Here is a 16,193-nt window from a genome sequence, read left to right as displayed (position 1 = left end):
TGCAGACATACTACAGGAGATGGTCAGAGACTGCAGACAGGATATAAGAGATGATCAGAGACTGCAGACATAGTACAGGAGATGATCAGAGACTGCAGACATAGTACAGGAGATGATCAGAGACTGCAGACATAATACAGGAGATGATCAGAGACTGCAGACATATACAGGAGATGGTCAGAGACTGCAGACATACTACAGGAGATGGTCAGAGTCTGCAGACATAGTACAGGAGATGGTCAGAGACTGCAGACATAGTACAGGAGATGGTCAGAGACTGCAGACATACTACAGGAGATGGTCAGAGACTGCAGACAGGATATAAGAGATGATCAGAGACTGCAGACATAGTACAGGAGATGGTAGTACATAGTACAGGATATAAGAGATGATCAGAGACTGCAGACATAGTACAGGAGATGGTCAGAGACTGCAGACATACTACAGGAGATGGTCAGAGACTGCAGACATACTACAGGAGATGGTCAGAGACTGCAGACATAATACATAATGGTCAGAGACTGCAGACATAGTACAGGAGATGATCAGAGACTGCAGACATAGTACAGGAGATGGTCATAGACTGCAGACATACTACAGGAGATGATCAGAGACTGCAGAGACATAATGGTCAGAGACTGCAGACATAGTACAGGAAATGATCAGAGACTGCAGACATAGTACAGGAGATGGTCAGAGACTGCAGACATAGTAGAGGAGATGGTCATAGACTGCAGACATACTACAGGAGATGATCAGAGACTGCAGACATAGTACAGGAGATGGTCAGAGACTGCAGACATAGTACAGGAGATGATCAGAGACTGCAGACACAATACAGGAGATGATCAGAGACTGCAGACATACTACAGGAGATGATCAGAGACTGCAGACATAGTACAAGAGATGATCAGAGACTGACTGCAGACATAATACAGGAGATGATCAGAGACTGCATTTCCTATGAATGTTAGTAGATATTGGCCGATCGGCCCTCTCACCTGACCCAGCGATACAGCAATGGTTCCTCTGATCGGGAGTCAGCTCACTCTGAATGACTGCAGACATAGTACAGGAGATGATCAGAGACTGCAGACATAGTACAGGAGATGGTCAGAGACTGCAGACATACTACAGGAGATGGTCAGAGACTGCAGACAGGATATAAGAGATGATCAGAGACTGCAGACATAGTACAGGAGATGGTCAGAGACTGCAGACATAGTACAGGAGATGGTCAGAGACTGCAGACATAGTACAGGAGATGTTCAGAGACTGCAGACATAATACAGGAGATGATCAGAGACTGCAGACATAATACAGGCGATGATCAGAGACTGCAGACATACTACAGGAGATGGTCAGAGACTGCAGACATACTACAGGAGATGGTCAGAGACTGCAGACATAGTACAGGAGATGATCAGAGACTGCAGACATAATACAGGAGATGATCAGAGACTGCAGACATAGTACAGGAGATGATCAGAGACTGCAGACATAGTACAGGAGATGATCAGAGACTGCAGACATAGTACAGGAGATGGTCAGAGACTGCAGACATGCTACAGGAGATGGTCAGAGACTGCAGACATACTACAGGAGATGGTCAGAGACTGCAAACATAGTACAGGAGATGGTCAGAGACTGCAGACATAGTACAGGAGATGGTCAGAGACTGCAGACATAGTACAGGAGATGGTCAGAGACTGCAGATAGGATATAAGAGATGATCAGAGACTGCAGACATAGTACAGGAGATGATCAGAGACTGCAGACATAGTACAGCAGATGATCAGAGACTGCAGACATAATACAGGAGATGATCAGAGACTGCAGACATAGTACAGGAGATGGTCAGAGACTGCAGACATGCTACAGGAGATGGTCAGAGACTGCAGACATACTACAGGAGATGGTCAGAGACTGCAGACATAGTACAGGAGATGGTCAGAGACTGCAGACATAGTACAGGAGATGGTCAGAGACTGCAGACATACTACAGGAGATGGTCAGAGACTGCAGACAGGATATAAGAGATGATCAGAGACTGCAGACATAGTACAGGAGATGGCAGTACATAGTACAGGATATAAGAGATGATCAGAGACTGCAGACATAGTACAGGAGATGATCAGAGACTGCAGACATAGTACAGGAGATGATCAGAGACTGCAGACATAATACAGGAGATGATCAGAGACTGCAGACATAGTACAGGAGATGGTCAGAGACTGCAGACATACTACAGGAGATGGTCAGAGACTGCAGACAGGATATAAGAGATGATCAGAGACTGCAGACATAGTACAGGAGATGGTAGTACATAGTACAGGATATAAGAGATGATCAGAGACTGCAGACATAGTACAGGAGATGGTCAGAGACTGCAGACATACTACAGGAGATGGTCAGAGACTGCAGACATACTACAGGAGATGGTCAGAGACTGCAGACATAATACATAATGGTCAGAGACTGCAGACATAGTACAGGAGATGATCAGAGACTGCAGACATAGTACAGGAGATGGTCAGAGACTGCAGACATAGTACAGGAGATGGTCAGAGACTGCAGATAGGATATAAGAGATGATCAGAGACTGCAGACATAGTACAGGAGATGATCAGAGACTGCAGACATAGTACAGGAGATGGTCAGAGACTGCAGACATACTACAGGAGATGGTCAGAGACTGCAGACAGGATATAAGAGATGATCAGAGACTGCAGACATAGTACAGGAGATGGTCAGAGACTGCAGACATACTACAGGAGGTGGTCAGAGACTGCAGACATACTACAGGAAATGGTCACAGACTGCAGACAGGATATAAGAGATGATCAGATACTGCAGACATAGTACAGGAGATGATCAGAGACTGCAGACATAGTACAGGAAATGATCAGAGACTGCAGACATAATACAGGAGATGATCAGAGACTGCAGACATAGTACAGGAGATGGTCAGAGACTGCAGACATACTACAGGAGATGGTCAGAGACTGCAGACATAGTACAGGAGATGGTCAGAGACTGCAGACATAGTACAGGAGATGGTCAGAGACTGCAGACATACTACAGGAGATGGTCAGAGACTGCAGACAGGATATAAGAGATGATCAAAGACTGCAGACATAGTACAGGAGATGGTAGTACATAGTACAGGATATAAGAGATGATCAAAAACTGCAGACATAGTACAGGAGATGGTCAGAGACTGCAGACATACTACAGGAGATGGTCAGAGACTGCAGACATACTACAGGAGATGGTCAGAGACTGCAGACATAATACATAATGGTCAGAGACTGCAGACATAGTACAGGAGATGATCAGAGACTGCAGACATAGTACAGGAGATGGTCAGAGACTGCAGACATAGTACAGGAGATGGTCATAGACTGCAGACATACTACAGGAGATGATCAGAGACTGCAGAGACATAATGGTCAGAGACTGCAGACATAGTACAGGAAATGATCAGAGACTGCAGACATAGTACAGGAGATGGTCAGAGACTGCAGACATAGTACAGGAGATGGTCATAGACTGCAGACATACTACAGGAGATGATCAGAGACTGCAGACATAGTACAGGAGATGGTCAGAGACTGCAGACATAGTACAGGAGATGATCAGAGACTGCAGACATACTACAGGAGATGATCAGAGACTGCAGACATAGTACAAGAGATGATCAGAGACTGCAGACATACTACAAGAGATGATCAGAGACTGCAGACATAATACAGGAGATGATCAGAGACTGCATTTCCTATGAATGTTAGTAGATAATGGCCGATCGGCCCTCTCACCTGACCCAGCGATACAGCAATGGTTCCTCTGATCGGGAGTCAGCTCACTCTGAATGACTGCAGACATAGTACAGGAGATGATCAGAGACTGCAGACATAGTACAGGAGATGGTCAGAGACTGCAGACATACTACAGGAGATGGTCAGAGACTGCAGACAGGATATAAGAGATGATCAGAGACTGCAGACATAGTACAGGAGATGGTCAGAGACTGCAGACATAGTACAGGAGATGGTCAGAGACTGCAGACATAGTACAGGAGATGATCAGAGACTGCAGACATAATACAGGAGATGATCAGAGACTGCAGACATAATACAGGCGATGATCAGAGACTGCAGACATACTACAGGAGATGGTCAGAGACTGCAGACATAGTACAGGAGATGATCAGAGACTGCAGACATAATACAGGAGATGATCAGAGACTGCAGACATAGTACAGGAGATGATCAGAGACTGCAGACATAGTACAGGAGATGATCAGAGACTGCAGACATAGTACAGGAGATGGTCAGAGACTGCAGACATACTACAGGAGATGGTCAGAGACTGCAGACAGGATATAAGAGATGATCAGAGACTGCAGACATAGTACAGGAGATGGTCAGAGACTGCAGACATACTACAGGAGGTGGTCAGAGACTGCAGACATACTACAGGAAATGGTCAGAGACTGCAGACAGGATATAAGAGATGATCAGATACTGCAGACATAGTACAGGAGATGATCAGAGACTGCAGACATAGTACAGGAGATGATCAGAGACTGCAGACATAATACAGGAGATGATCAGAGACTGCAGACATAGTACAGGAGATGGTCAGAGACTGCAGACATACTACAGGAGATGGTCAGAGACTGCAGACATAGTACAGGAGATGGTCAGAGACTGCAGACATAGTACAGGAGATGGTCAGAGACTGCAGACATACTACAGGAGATGGTCAGAGACTGCAGACAGGATATAAGAGATGATCAGAGACTGCAGACATAGTACAGGAGATGGTAGTACATAGTACAGGATATAAGAGATGATCAGTGACTGCAGACATAGTACAGGAGATGGTCAGAGACTGCAGACATACTACAGGAGATGGTCAGAGACTGCAGACATACTACAGGAGATGGTCAGAGACTGCAGACATAATACATAATGGTCAGAGACTGCAGACATAGTACAGGAGATGATCAGAGACTGCAGACATAGTACAGGAGATGGTCAGAGACTGCAGACATAGTACAGGAGATGGTCATAGACTGCAGACATACTACAGGAGATGATCAGAGACTGCAGAGACATAATGGTCAGAGACTGCAGACATAGTACAGGAAATGATCAGAGACTGCAGACATAGTACAGGAGATGGTCAGAGACTGCAGACATAGTACAGGAGATGGTCATAGACTGCAGACATACTACAGGAGATGATCAGAGACTGCAGACATAGTACAGGAGATGGTCAGAGACTGCAGACATAGTACAGGAGATGATCAGAGACTGCAGACACAATACAGGAGATGATCAGAGACTGCAGACATACTACAGGAGATGATCAGAGACTGCAGACATAGTACAAGAGATGATCAGAGACTGACTGCAGACATAATACAGGAGATGATCAGAGACTGCATTTCCTATGAATGTTAGTAGATAATGGCCGATCGGCCCTCTCACCTGACCCAGCGATACAGCAATGGTTCCTCTGATCGGGAGTCAGCTCACTCTGAATGACTGCAGACATAGTACAGGAGATGATCAGAGACTGCAGACATAGTACAGGAGATGGTCAGAGACTGCAGACATACTACAGGAGATGGTCAGAGACTGCAGACAGGATATAAGAGATGATCAGAGACTGCAGACATAGTACAGGAGATGGTCAGAGACTGCAGACATAGTACAGGAGATGGTCAGAGACTGCAGACATAGTACAGGAGATGTTCAGAGACTGCAGACATAATACAGGAGATGATCAGAGACTGCAGACATAATACAGGCGATGATCAGAGACTGCAGACATACTACAGGAGATGGTCAGAGACTGCAGACATACTACAGGAGATGGTCAGAGACGGCAGACATAGTACAGGAGATGATCAGAGACTGCAGACATAATACAGGAGATGATCAGAGACTGCAGACATAGTACAGGAGATGATCAGAGACTGCAGACATAGTACAGGAGATGATCAGAGACTGCAGACATAGTACAGGAGATGGTCAGAGACTGCAGACATGCTACAGGAGATGGTCAGAGACTGCAGACATACTACAGGAGATGGTCAGAGACTGCAGACATAGTACAGGAGATGGTCAGAGACTGCAGACATAGTACAGGAGATGGTCAGAGACTGCAGACATAGTACAGGAGATGGTCAGAGACTGCAGATAGGATATAAGAGATGATCAGAGACTGCAGACATAGTACAGGAGATGATCAGAGACTGCAGACATAGTACAGGAGATGATCAGAGACTGCAGACATAATACAGGAGATGATCAGAGACTGCAGACATAGTACAGGAGATGGTCAGAGACTGCAGACATGCTACAGGAGATGGTCAGAGACTGTAGACATACTACAGGAGATGGTCAGAGACTGCAGACATAGTACAGGAGATGGTCAGAGACTGCAGACATAGTACAGGAGATGGTCAGAGACTGCAGACATACTACAGGAGATGGTCAGAGACTGCAGACAGGATATAAGAGATGATCAGAGACTGCAGACATAGTACAGGAGATGGTAGTACATAGTACAGGATATAAGAGATGATCAGAGACTGCAGACATAGTACAGGAGATGGTCAGAGACTGCAGACATACTACAGGAGATGGTCAGAGACTGCAGACATACTACAGGAGATGGTCAGAGACTGCAGACATAATACATAATGGTCAGAGACTGCAGACATAGTACAGGAGATGATCAGAGACTGCAGACATAGTTCAGGAGATGGTCAGAGACTGCAGACATAGTACAGGAGATGGTCATAGACTGCAGACACACTACAGGAGATAATCAGAGACTGCAGAGACATAATGGTCAGAGACTGCAGACATAGTACAGGAAATGATCAGAGACTGCAGACATAGTACAGGAGATGGTCAGAGACTGCAGACATAGTACAGGAGATGGTCATAGACTGCAGACATACTACAGGAGATGATCAGAGACTGCAGACATAGTACAGGAGATGGTCAGAGACTGCAGACATAGTACAGGAGATGATCAGAGACTGCAGACATAATACAGGAGATGATCAGAGACTGCAGACATAGTACAGGAGATGATCAGAGACTGCAGACATAGTACAGGAGATGATCAGAGACTGCAGACATAATACAGGAGATGATCAGAGACTGCAGACATAGTACAGGAGATGGTCAGAGACTGCAGACATGCTACAGGAGATGGTCAGAGACTGCAGACATACTACAGGAGATGGTCAGAGACTGCAGACATAGTACAGGAGATGGTCAGAGACTGCAGACATAGTACAGGAGATGGTCAGAGACTGCAGACATATTACAGGAGATGGTCAGAGACTGCAGATAGGATATAAGAGATGATCAGAGACTGCAGACATAGTATAGGAGATGATCAGAGACTGCAGACATAGTACAGGAGATGGTCAGAGACTGCAGACATACTACAGGAGATGGTCAGAGACTGCAGACAGGATATAAGAGATGATCAGAGACTGCAGACATAGTACAGGAGATGGTCAGAGACTGCAGACATACTACAGGAGGTGGTCAGAGACTGCAGACATACTACAGGAGATGGTCAGAGACTGCAGACAGGATATAAGAGATGATCAGAGACTGCAGACATAGTACAGGAGATGATCAGAGACTGCAGACATAGTACAGGAGATGATCAGAGACTGCAGACATAATACAGGAGATGATCAGAGACTGCAGACATATACAGGAGATGGTCAGAGACTGCAGACATACTACAGGAGATGGTCAGAGTCTGCAGACATAGTACAGGAGATGGTCAGAGACTGCAGACATAGTACAGGAGATGGTCAGAGACTGCAGACATACTACAGGAGATGGTCAGAGACTGCAGACAGGATATAAGAGATGATCAGAGACTGCAGACATAGTACAGGAGATGGTAGTACATAGTACAGGATATAAGAGATGATCAGAGACTGCAGACATAGTACAGGAGATGGTCAGAGACTGCAGACATACTACAGGAGATGGTCAGAGACTGCAGACATACTACAGGAGATGGTCAGAGACTGCAGACATAATACATAATGGTCAGAGACTGCAGACATAGTACAGGAGATGATCAGAGACTGCAGACATAGTACAGGAGATGGTCATAGACTGCAGACATACTACAGGAGATGATCAGAGACTGCAGAGACATAATGGTCAGAGACTGCAGACATAGTACAGGAAATGATCAGAGACTGCAGACATAGTACAGGAGATGGTCAGAGACTGCAGACATAGTAGAGGAGATGGTCATAGACTGCAGACATACTACAGGAGATGATCAGAGACTGCAGACATAGTACAGGAGATGGTCAGAGACTGCAGACATAGTACAGGAGATGATCAGAGACTGCAGACACAATACAGGAGATGATCAGAGACTGCAGACATACTACAGGAGATGATCAGAGACTGCAGACATAGTACAAGAGATGATCAGAGACTGACTGCAGACATAATACAGGAGATGATCAGAGACTGCATTTCCTATGAATGTTAGTAGATATTGGCCGATCGGCCCTCTCACCTGACCCAGCGATACAGCAATGGTTCCTCTGATCGGGAGTCAGCTCACTCTGAATGACTGCAGACATAGTACAGGAGATGATCAGAGACTGCAGACATAGTACAGGAGATGGTCAGAGACTGCAGACATACTACAGGAGATGGTCAGAGACTGCAGACAGGATATAAGAGATGATCAGAGACTGCAGACATAGTACAGGAGATGGTCAGAGACTGCAGACATAGTACAGGAGATGGTCAGAGACTGCAGACATAGTACAGGAGATGTTCAGAGACTGCAGACATAATACAGGAGATGATCAGAGACTGCAGACATAATACAGGCGATGATCAGAGACTGCAGACATACTACAGGAGATGGTCAGAGACTGCAGACATACTACAGGAGATGGTCAGAGACTGCAGACATAGTACAGGAGATGATCAGAGACTGCAGACATAATACAGGAGATGATCAGAGACTGCAGACATAGTACAGGAGATGATCAGAGACTGCAGACATAGTACAGGAGATGATCAGAGACTGCAGACATAGTACAGGAGATGGTCAGAGACTGCAGACATGCTACAGGAGATGGTCAGAGACTGCAGACATACTACAGGAGATGGTCAGAGACTGCAAACATAGTACAGGAGATGGTCAGAGACTGCAGACATAGTACAGGAGATGGTCAGAGACTGCAGACATAGTACAGGAGATGGTCAGAGACTGCAGATAGGATATAAGAGATGATCAGAGACTGCAGACATAGTACAGGAGATGATCAGAGACTGCAGACATAGTACAGCAGATGATCAGAGACTGCAGACATAATACAGGAGATGATCAGAGACTGCAGACATAGTACAGGAGATGGTCAGAGACTGCAGACATGCTACAGGAGATGGTCAGAGACTGCAGACATACTACAGGAGATGGTCAGAGACTGCAGACATAGTACAGGAGATGGTCAGAGACTGCAGACATAGTACAGGAGATGGTCAGAGACTGCAGACATACTACAGGAGATGGTCAGAGACTGCAGACAGGATATAAGAGATGATCAGAGACTGCAGACATAGTACAGGAGATGGCAGTACATAGTACAGGATATAAGAGATGATCAGAGACTGCAGACATAGTACAGGAGATGGTCAGAGACTGCAGACATACTACAGGAGATGGTCAGAGACTGCAGACATACTACAGGAGATGGTCAGTGACTGCAGACATAATACATAATGGTCAGAGACTGCAGACATAGTACAGGAGATGATCAGAGACTGCAGACATAGTTCAGGAGATGGTCAGAGACTGCAGACATAGTACAGGAGATGGTCATAGACTGCAGACACACTACAGGAGATGATCAGAGACTGCAGAGACATAATGGTCAGAGACTGCAGACATAGTACAGGAAATGATCAGAGACTGCAGACATAGTACAGGAGATGGTCAGAGACTGCAGACATAGTACAGGAGATGGTCATAGACTGCAGACATACTACAGGAGATGATCAGAGACTGCAGACATAGTACAGGAGATGGTCAGAGACTGCAGACATAGTACAGGAGATGATCAGAGACTGCAGACATAATACAGGAGATGATCAGAGACTGCAGACATAGTACAGGAGATGATCAGAGACTGCAGACATAGTACAGGAGATGATCAGAGACTGCAGACATAATACAGGAGATGATCAGAGACTGCAGACATAGTACAGGAGATGGTCAGAGACTGCAGACATACTACAGGAGATGGTCAGAGACTGCAAACATAGTACAGGAGATGGTCAGAGACTGCAGACATAGTACAGGAGATGGTCAGAGACTGCAGACATAGTACAGGAGATGGTCAGAGACTGCAGATAGGATATAAGAGATGATCAGAGACTGCAGACATAGTACAGGAGATGATCAGAGACTGCAGACATAGTACAGGAGATGATCAGAGACTGCAGACATAATACAGGAGATGATCAGAGACTGCAGACATAGTACAGGAGATGGTCAGAGACTGCAGACATGCTACAGGAGATGGTCAGAGACTGCAGACATACTACAGGAGATGGTCAGAGACTGCAGACATAATACATAATGGTCAGAGACTGCAGACATAGTACAGGAGATGATCAGAGACTGCAGACATAGTTCAGGAGATGGTCAGAGACTGCAGACATAGTACAGGAGATGGTCATAGACTGCAGACACACTACAGGAGATGATCAGAGACTGCAGAGACATAATGGTCAGAGACTGCAGACATAGTACAGGAAATGATCAGAGACTGCAGACATAGTACAGGAGATGGTCAGAGACTGCAGACATAGTACAGGAGATGGTCATAGACTGCAGACATACTACAGGAGATGATCAGAGACTGCAGACATAGTACAGGAGATGGTCAGAGACTGCAGACATAGTACAGGAGATGATCAGAGACTGCAGACATAATACAGGAGATGATCAGAGACTGCAGACATAGTACAGGAGATGATCAGAGACTGCAGACATAATACAGGAGATGATCAGAGACTGCAGACATAGTACAGGAGATGGTCAGAGACTGCAGACATGCTACAGGAGATGGTCAGAGACTGCAGACATACTACAGGAGATGGTCAGAGACTGCAGACATAGTACAGGAGATGGTCAGAGACTGCAGATAGGATATAAGAGATGATCAGAGACTGCAGACATAGTACAGGAGATGATCAGAGACTGCAGACATAGTACAGGAGATGGTCAGAGACTGCAGACATACTACAGGAGATGGTCAGAGACTGCAGACAGGATATAAGAGATGATCAGAGACTGCAGACATAGTACAGGAGATGGTCAGAGACTGCAGACATACTACAGGAGGTGGTCAGAGACTGCAGACATACTACAGGAGATGGTCAGAGACTGCAGACAGGATATAAGAGATGATCAGAGACTGCAGACATAGTACAGGAGATGATCAGAGACTGCAGACATAGTACAGGAGATGATCAGAGACTGCAGACATAATACAGGAGATGATCATAGACTGCAGACATAGTACAGGAGATGGTCAGAGACTGCAGACATACTACAGGAGATGGTCAGAGTCTGCAGACATAGTACAGGAGATGGTCAGAGACTGCAGACATAGTACAGGAGATGGTCAGAGACTGCAGACATACTACAGGAGATGGTCAGAGACTGCAGACAGGATATAAGAGATGATCAGAGACTGCAGACATAGTACAGGAGATGGTAGTACATAGTACAGGATATAAGAGATGATCAGAGACTGCAGACATAGTACAGGAGATGGTCAGAGACTGCAGACATACTACAGGAGATGGTCAGAGACTGCAGACATACTACAGGAGATGGTCAGAGACTGCAGACATAATACATAATGGTCAGAGACTGCAGACATAGTACAGGAGATGATCAGAGACTGCAGACATAGTACAGGAGATGGTCAGAGACTGCAGACATAGTACAGGAGATGGTCAGAGACTGCAGACAGAGTATAAGAGATGATCAGAGACTGCAGACATAGTACAGGAGATGATCAGAGACTGCAGACATAGTACAGGAGATGGTCAGAGACTGCAGACATACTACAGGAGATGGTCAGAGACTGCAGACAGAGTATAAGAGATGATCAGAGACTGCAGACATAGTACAGGAGATGGTCAGAGACTGCAGACATACTACAGGAGGTGGTCAGAGACTGCAGACATACTACAGGAAATGGTCACAGACTGCAGACAAGATATAAGAGATGATCAGATACTGCAGACATAGTACAGGAGATGATCAGAGACTGCAGACATAGTACAGGAGATGATCAGAGACTGCAGACATAATACAGGAGATGATCAGAGACTGCAGACATAGTACAGGAGATGGTCAGAGACTGCAGACATACTACAGGAGATGGTCAGAGACTGCAGACATAGTACAGGAGATGGTCAGAGACTGCAGACATAGTACAGGAGATGGTCAGAGACTGCAGACATACTACAGGAGATGGTCAGAGACTGCAGACAGGATATAAGAGATGATCAGAGACTGCAGACATAGTACAGGAGATGGTAGTACATAGTACAGGATATAAGAGATGATCAGAGACTGCAGACATAGTACAGGAGATGGTCAGAGACTGCAGACATACTACAGGAGATGGTCAGAGACTGCAGACATACTACAGGAGATGGTCAGAGACTGCAGACATAATACATAATGGTCAGAGACTGCAGACATAGTACAGGAGATGATCAGAGACTGAAGACATAGTACAGGAGATGGTCAGAGACTGCAGACATAGTACAGGAGATGGTCAGAGACTGCAGACAGAGTATAAGAGATGATCAGAGACTGCAGACATAGTACAGGAGATGATCAGAGACTGCAGACATAGTACAGGAGATGGTCAGAGACTGCAGACATACTACAGGAGATGGTCAGAGACTGCAGACAGAGTATAAGAGATGATCAGAGACTGCAGACATAGTACAGGAGATGGTCAGAGACTGCAGACATACTACAGGAGGTGGTCAGAGACTGCAGACATACTACAGGAAATGGTCACAGACTGCAGACAAGATATAAGAGATGATCAGATACTGCAGACATAGTACAGGAGATGATCAGAGACTGCAGACATAGTACAGGAGATGATCAGAGACTGCAGACATAATACAGGAGATGATCAGAGACTGCAGACATAGTACAGGAGATGGTCAGAGACTGCAGACATACTACAGGAGATGGTCAGAGACTGCAGACATAGTACAGGAGATGGTCAGAGACTGCAGACATAGTACAGGAGATGGTCAGAGACTGCAGACATACTACAGGAGATGGTCAGAGACTGCAGACAGGATATAAGAGATGATCAGAGACTGCAGACATAGTACAGGAGATGGTAGTACATAGTACAGGATATAAGAGATGATCAGAGACTGCAGACATAGTACAGGAGATGGTCAGAGACTGCAGACATACTACAGGAGATGGTCAGAGACTGCAGACATACTACAGGAGATGGTCAGAGACTGCAGACATAATACATAATGGTCAGAGACTGCAGACATAGTACAGGAGATGATCAGAGACTGCTGACATAGTACAGTAGATGGTCAGAGACTGCAGACATAGTACAGGAGATGGTCATAGACTGCAGACATACTACAGGAGATGATCAGAGACTGCAGAGATATAATGGTCAGAGACTGCAGACATAGTACAGGAGATGATCAGAGACTGCAGACATAGTACAGGAGATGGTCAGAGACTGCAGACAGGATATAAGAGATGATCAGAGACTGCAGACATAGTACAGGAGATGGTCAGAGACTGCAGACATACTACAGGAGGTGGTCAGAGACTGCAGACCTACTACAGGAGATGGTCAGAGACTGCAGACAGGATATAAGAGATGATCAGAGACTGCAGACATAGTACAGGAGATGATCAGAGACTGCAGACATAGTACAGGAGATGATCAGAGACTGCAGACATAATACAGGAGATGATCAGAGACTGCAGACATAGTACAGGAGATGGTCAGAGACTGCAGACATACTACAGGAGATGGTCAGAGACTGCAGACATAGTACAGGAGATGGTCAGAGACTGCAGACATAGTACAGGAGATGGTCAGAGACTGCAGACATACTACAGGAGATGGTCAGAGACTGCAGACATACTACAGGAGATGGTCAGAGACTGCATACATAATACATAATGGTCAGAGACTGCAGACATAGTACAGGAGATGATCAGAGACTGCAGACATAGTACAGGACATGGTCAGTGACTGCAGACATAGTACAGGAGAAGGTCAGAGACTGCAGATAGGATATATAAGAGATGATCAGAGACTGCAGACATAGTACAGGAGATGATCAGAGACTGCAAACATAGTACAGGAGATGGTCAGAGACTGCAGACATACTACAGGAGATGGTCAGAGACTGCAGACAGGATATAAGAGATGATCAGAGACTGCAGACATAGTACAGGAGATGGTCAGAGACTGCAGACATACTACAGGAGGTGGTCAGAGACTGCAAACATACTACAGGAGATGGTCAGAGACTGCAGACAGGATATAAGAGATGATCAGAGACTGCAGACATAGTACAGGAGATGATCAGAGACTGCAGACATAGTACAGGAGATGATCAGAGACTGCAGACATAATACAGGAGATGATCAGAGACTGCAGACATAGTACAGGAGATGGTCAGAGACTGCAGACATACTACAGGAGATGGTCAGAGACTGCAGACATAGTACAGGAGATGGTCAGAGACTGCAGACATAGTACAGGAGATGGTCAGAGACTGCAGACATACTACAGGAGATGGTCAGAGACTGCAGACAGGATATAAGAGATGATCAGAGACTGCAGACATAGTACAGGAGATGGTAGTACATAGTACAGGATATAAGAGATGATCAGAGACTGCAGACATAGTACAGGAGATGGTCAGAGACTGCAGACATACTACAGGAGTTGGTCAGAGACTGCAGACATAATACATAATGGTCAGAGACTGCAGACATAGTACAGGAGATGATCAGAGACTGCAGACATAGTACAGGAGATGGTCAGAGACTGCAGACATAGTACAGGAGATGGTCATAGACTGCAGACATACTACAGGAGATGATCAGAGACTGCAGAGACATAATGGTCAGAGACTGCAGACATAGTACAGGAAATGATCAGAGACTGCAGACATAGTACAGGAGATGGTCAGAGACTGCAGACATAGTACAGGAGATGGTCATAGACTGCAGACATACTACAGGAGATGATCAGAGACTGCAGACATAGTACAGGAGATGGTCAGAGACTGCAGACATAGTACAGGAGATGATCAGAGACTGCAGACACAATACAGGAGATGATCAGAGACTGCAGACATACTACAGGAGATGATCAGAGACTGCAGACATAGTACAAGAGATGATCAGAGACTGCAGACATATTACAAGAGATGATCAGAGACTGCAGACATAATACAGGAGATGATCAGAGACTGCATTTCCTATGAATGTTAGTAGATAATGGCCGATCGGCCCTCTCACCTGACCCAGCGATACAGCAATGGTTCCTCTGATCGGGAGTCAGCTCACTCTGAATGACTGCAGACATAGTACAGGAGATGATCAGAGACTGCAGACATAGTACAGGAGATGGTCAGAGACTGCAGACATACTACAGGAGATGGTCAGAGACTGCAGACAGGATATAAGAGATGATCAGAGACTGCAGACATAGTACAGGAGATGGTCAGAGACTGCAGACATACTACAGGAGATGGTCAGAGACTGCAGACAGGATATAAGAGATGATCAGAGACTGCAGACATAGTATAGGAGATGGTCAGAGACTGCAGACATAGTACAGGAGATGGTCAGAGACTGCAGACATAGTACAGGAGATGGTCAGAGACTGCAGACATAGTACAGGAGATGATCAGAGACTGCAGACATAATACAGGAGATGATGAGAGACTGCAGACATAATACAGGCGATGATCAGAGACTGCAGACATACTACAGGATATGGTCAGAGACTGCAGACATACTACAGGAGATGGTCAGAGACTGCAGACATAGTACAG

The sequence above is a fragment of the Aquarana catesbeiana genome, linkage group LG02 (assembly GCF_042186555.1).
Source record: "Aquarana catesbeiana isolate 2022-GZ linkage group LG02, ASM4218655v1, whole genome shotgun sequence".
NCBI classification, from domain to species: Eukaryota; Metazoa; Chordata; class Amphibia; order Anura; family Ranidae; genus Aquarana; species Aquarana catesbeiana.
Note: the sequence above shows the minus strand (reverse complement) of the source record.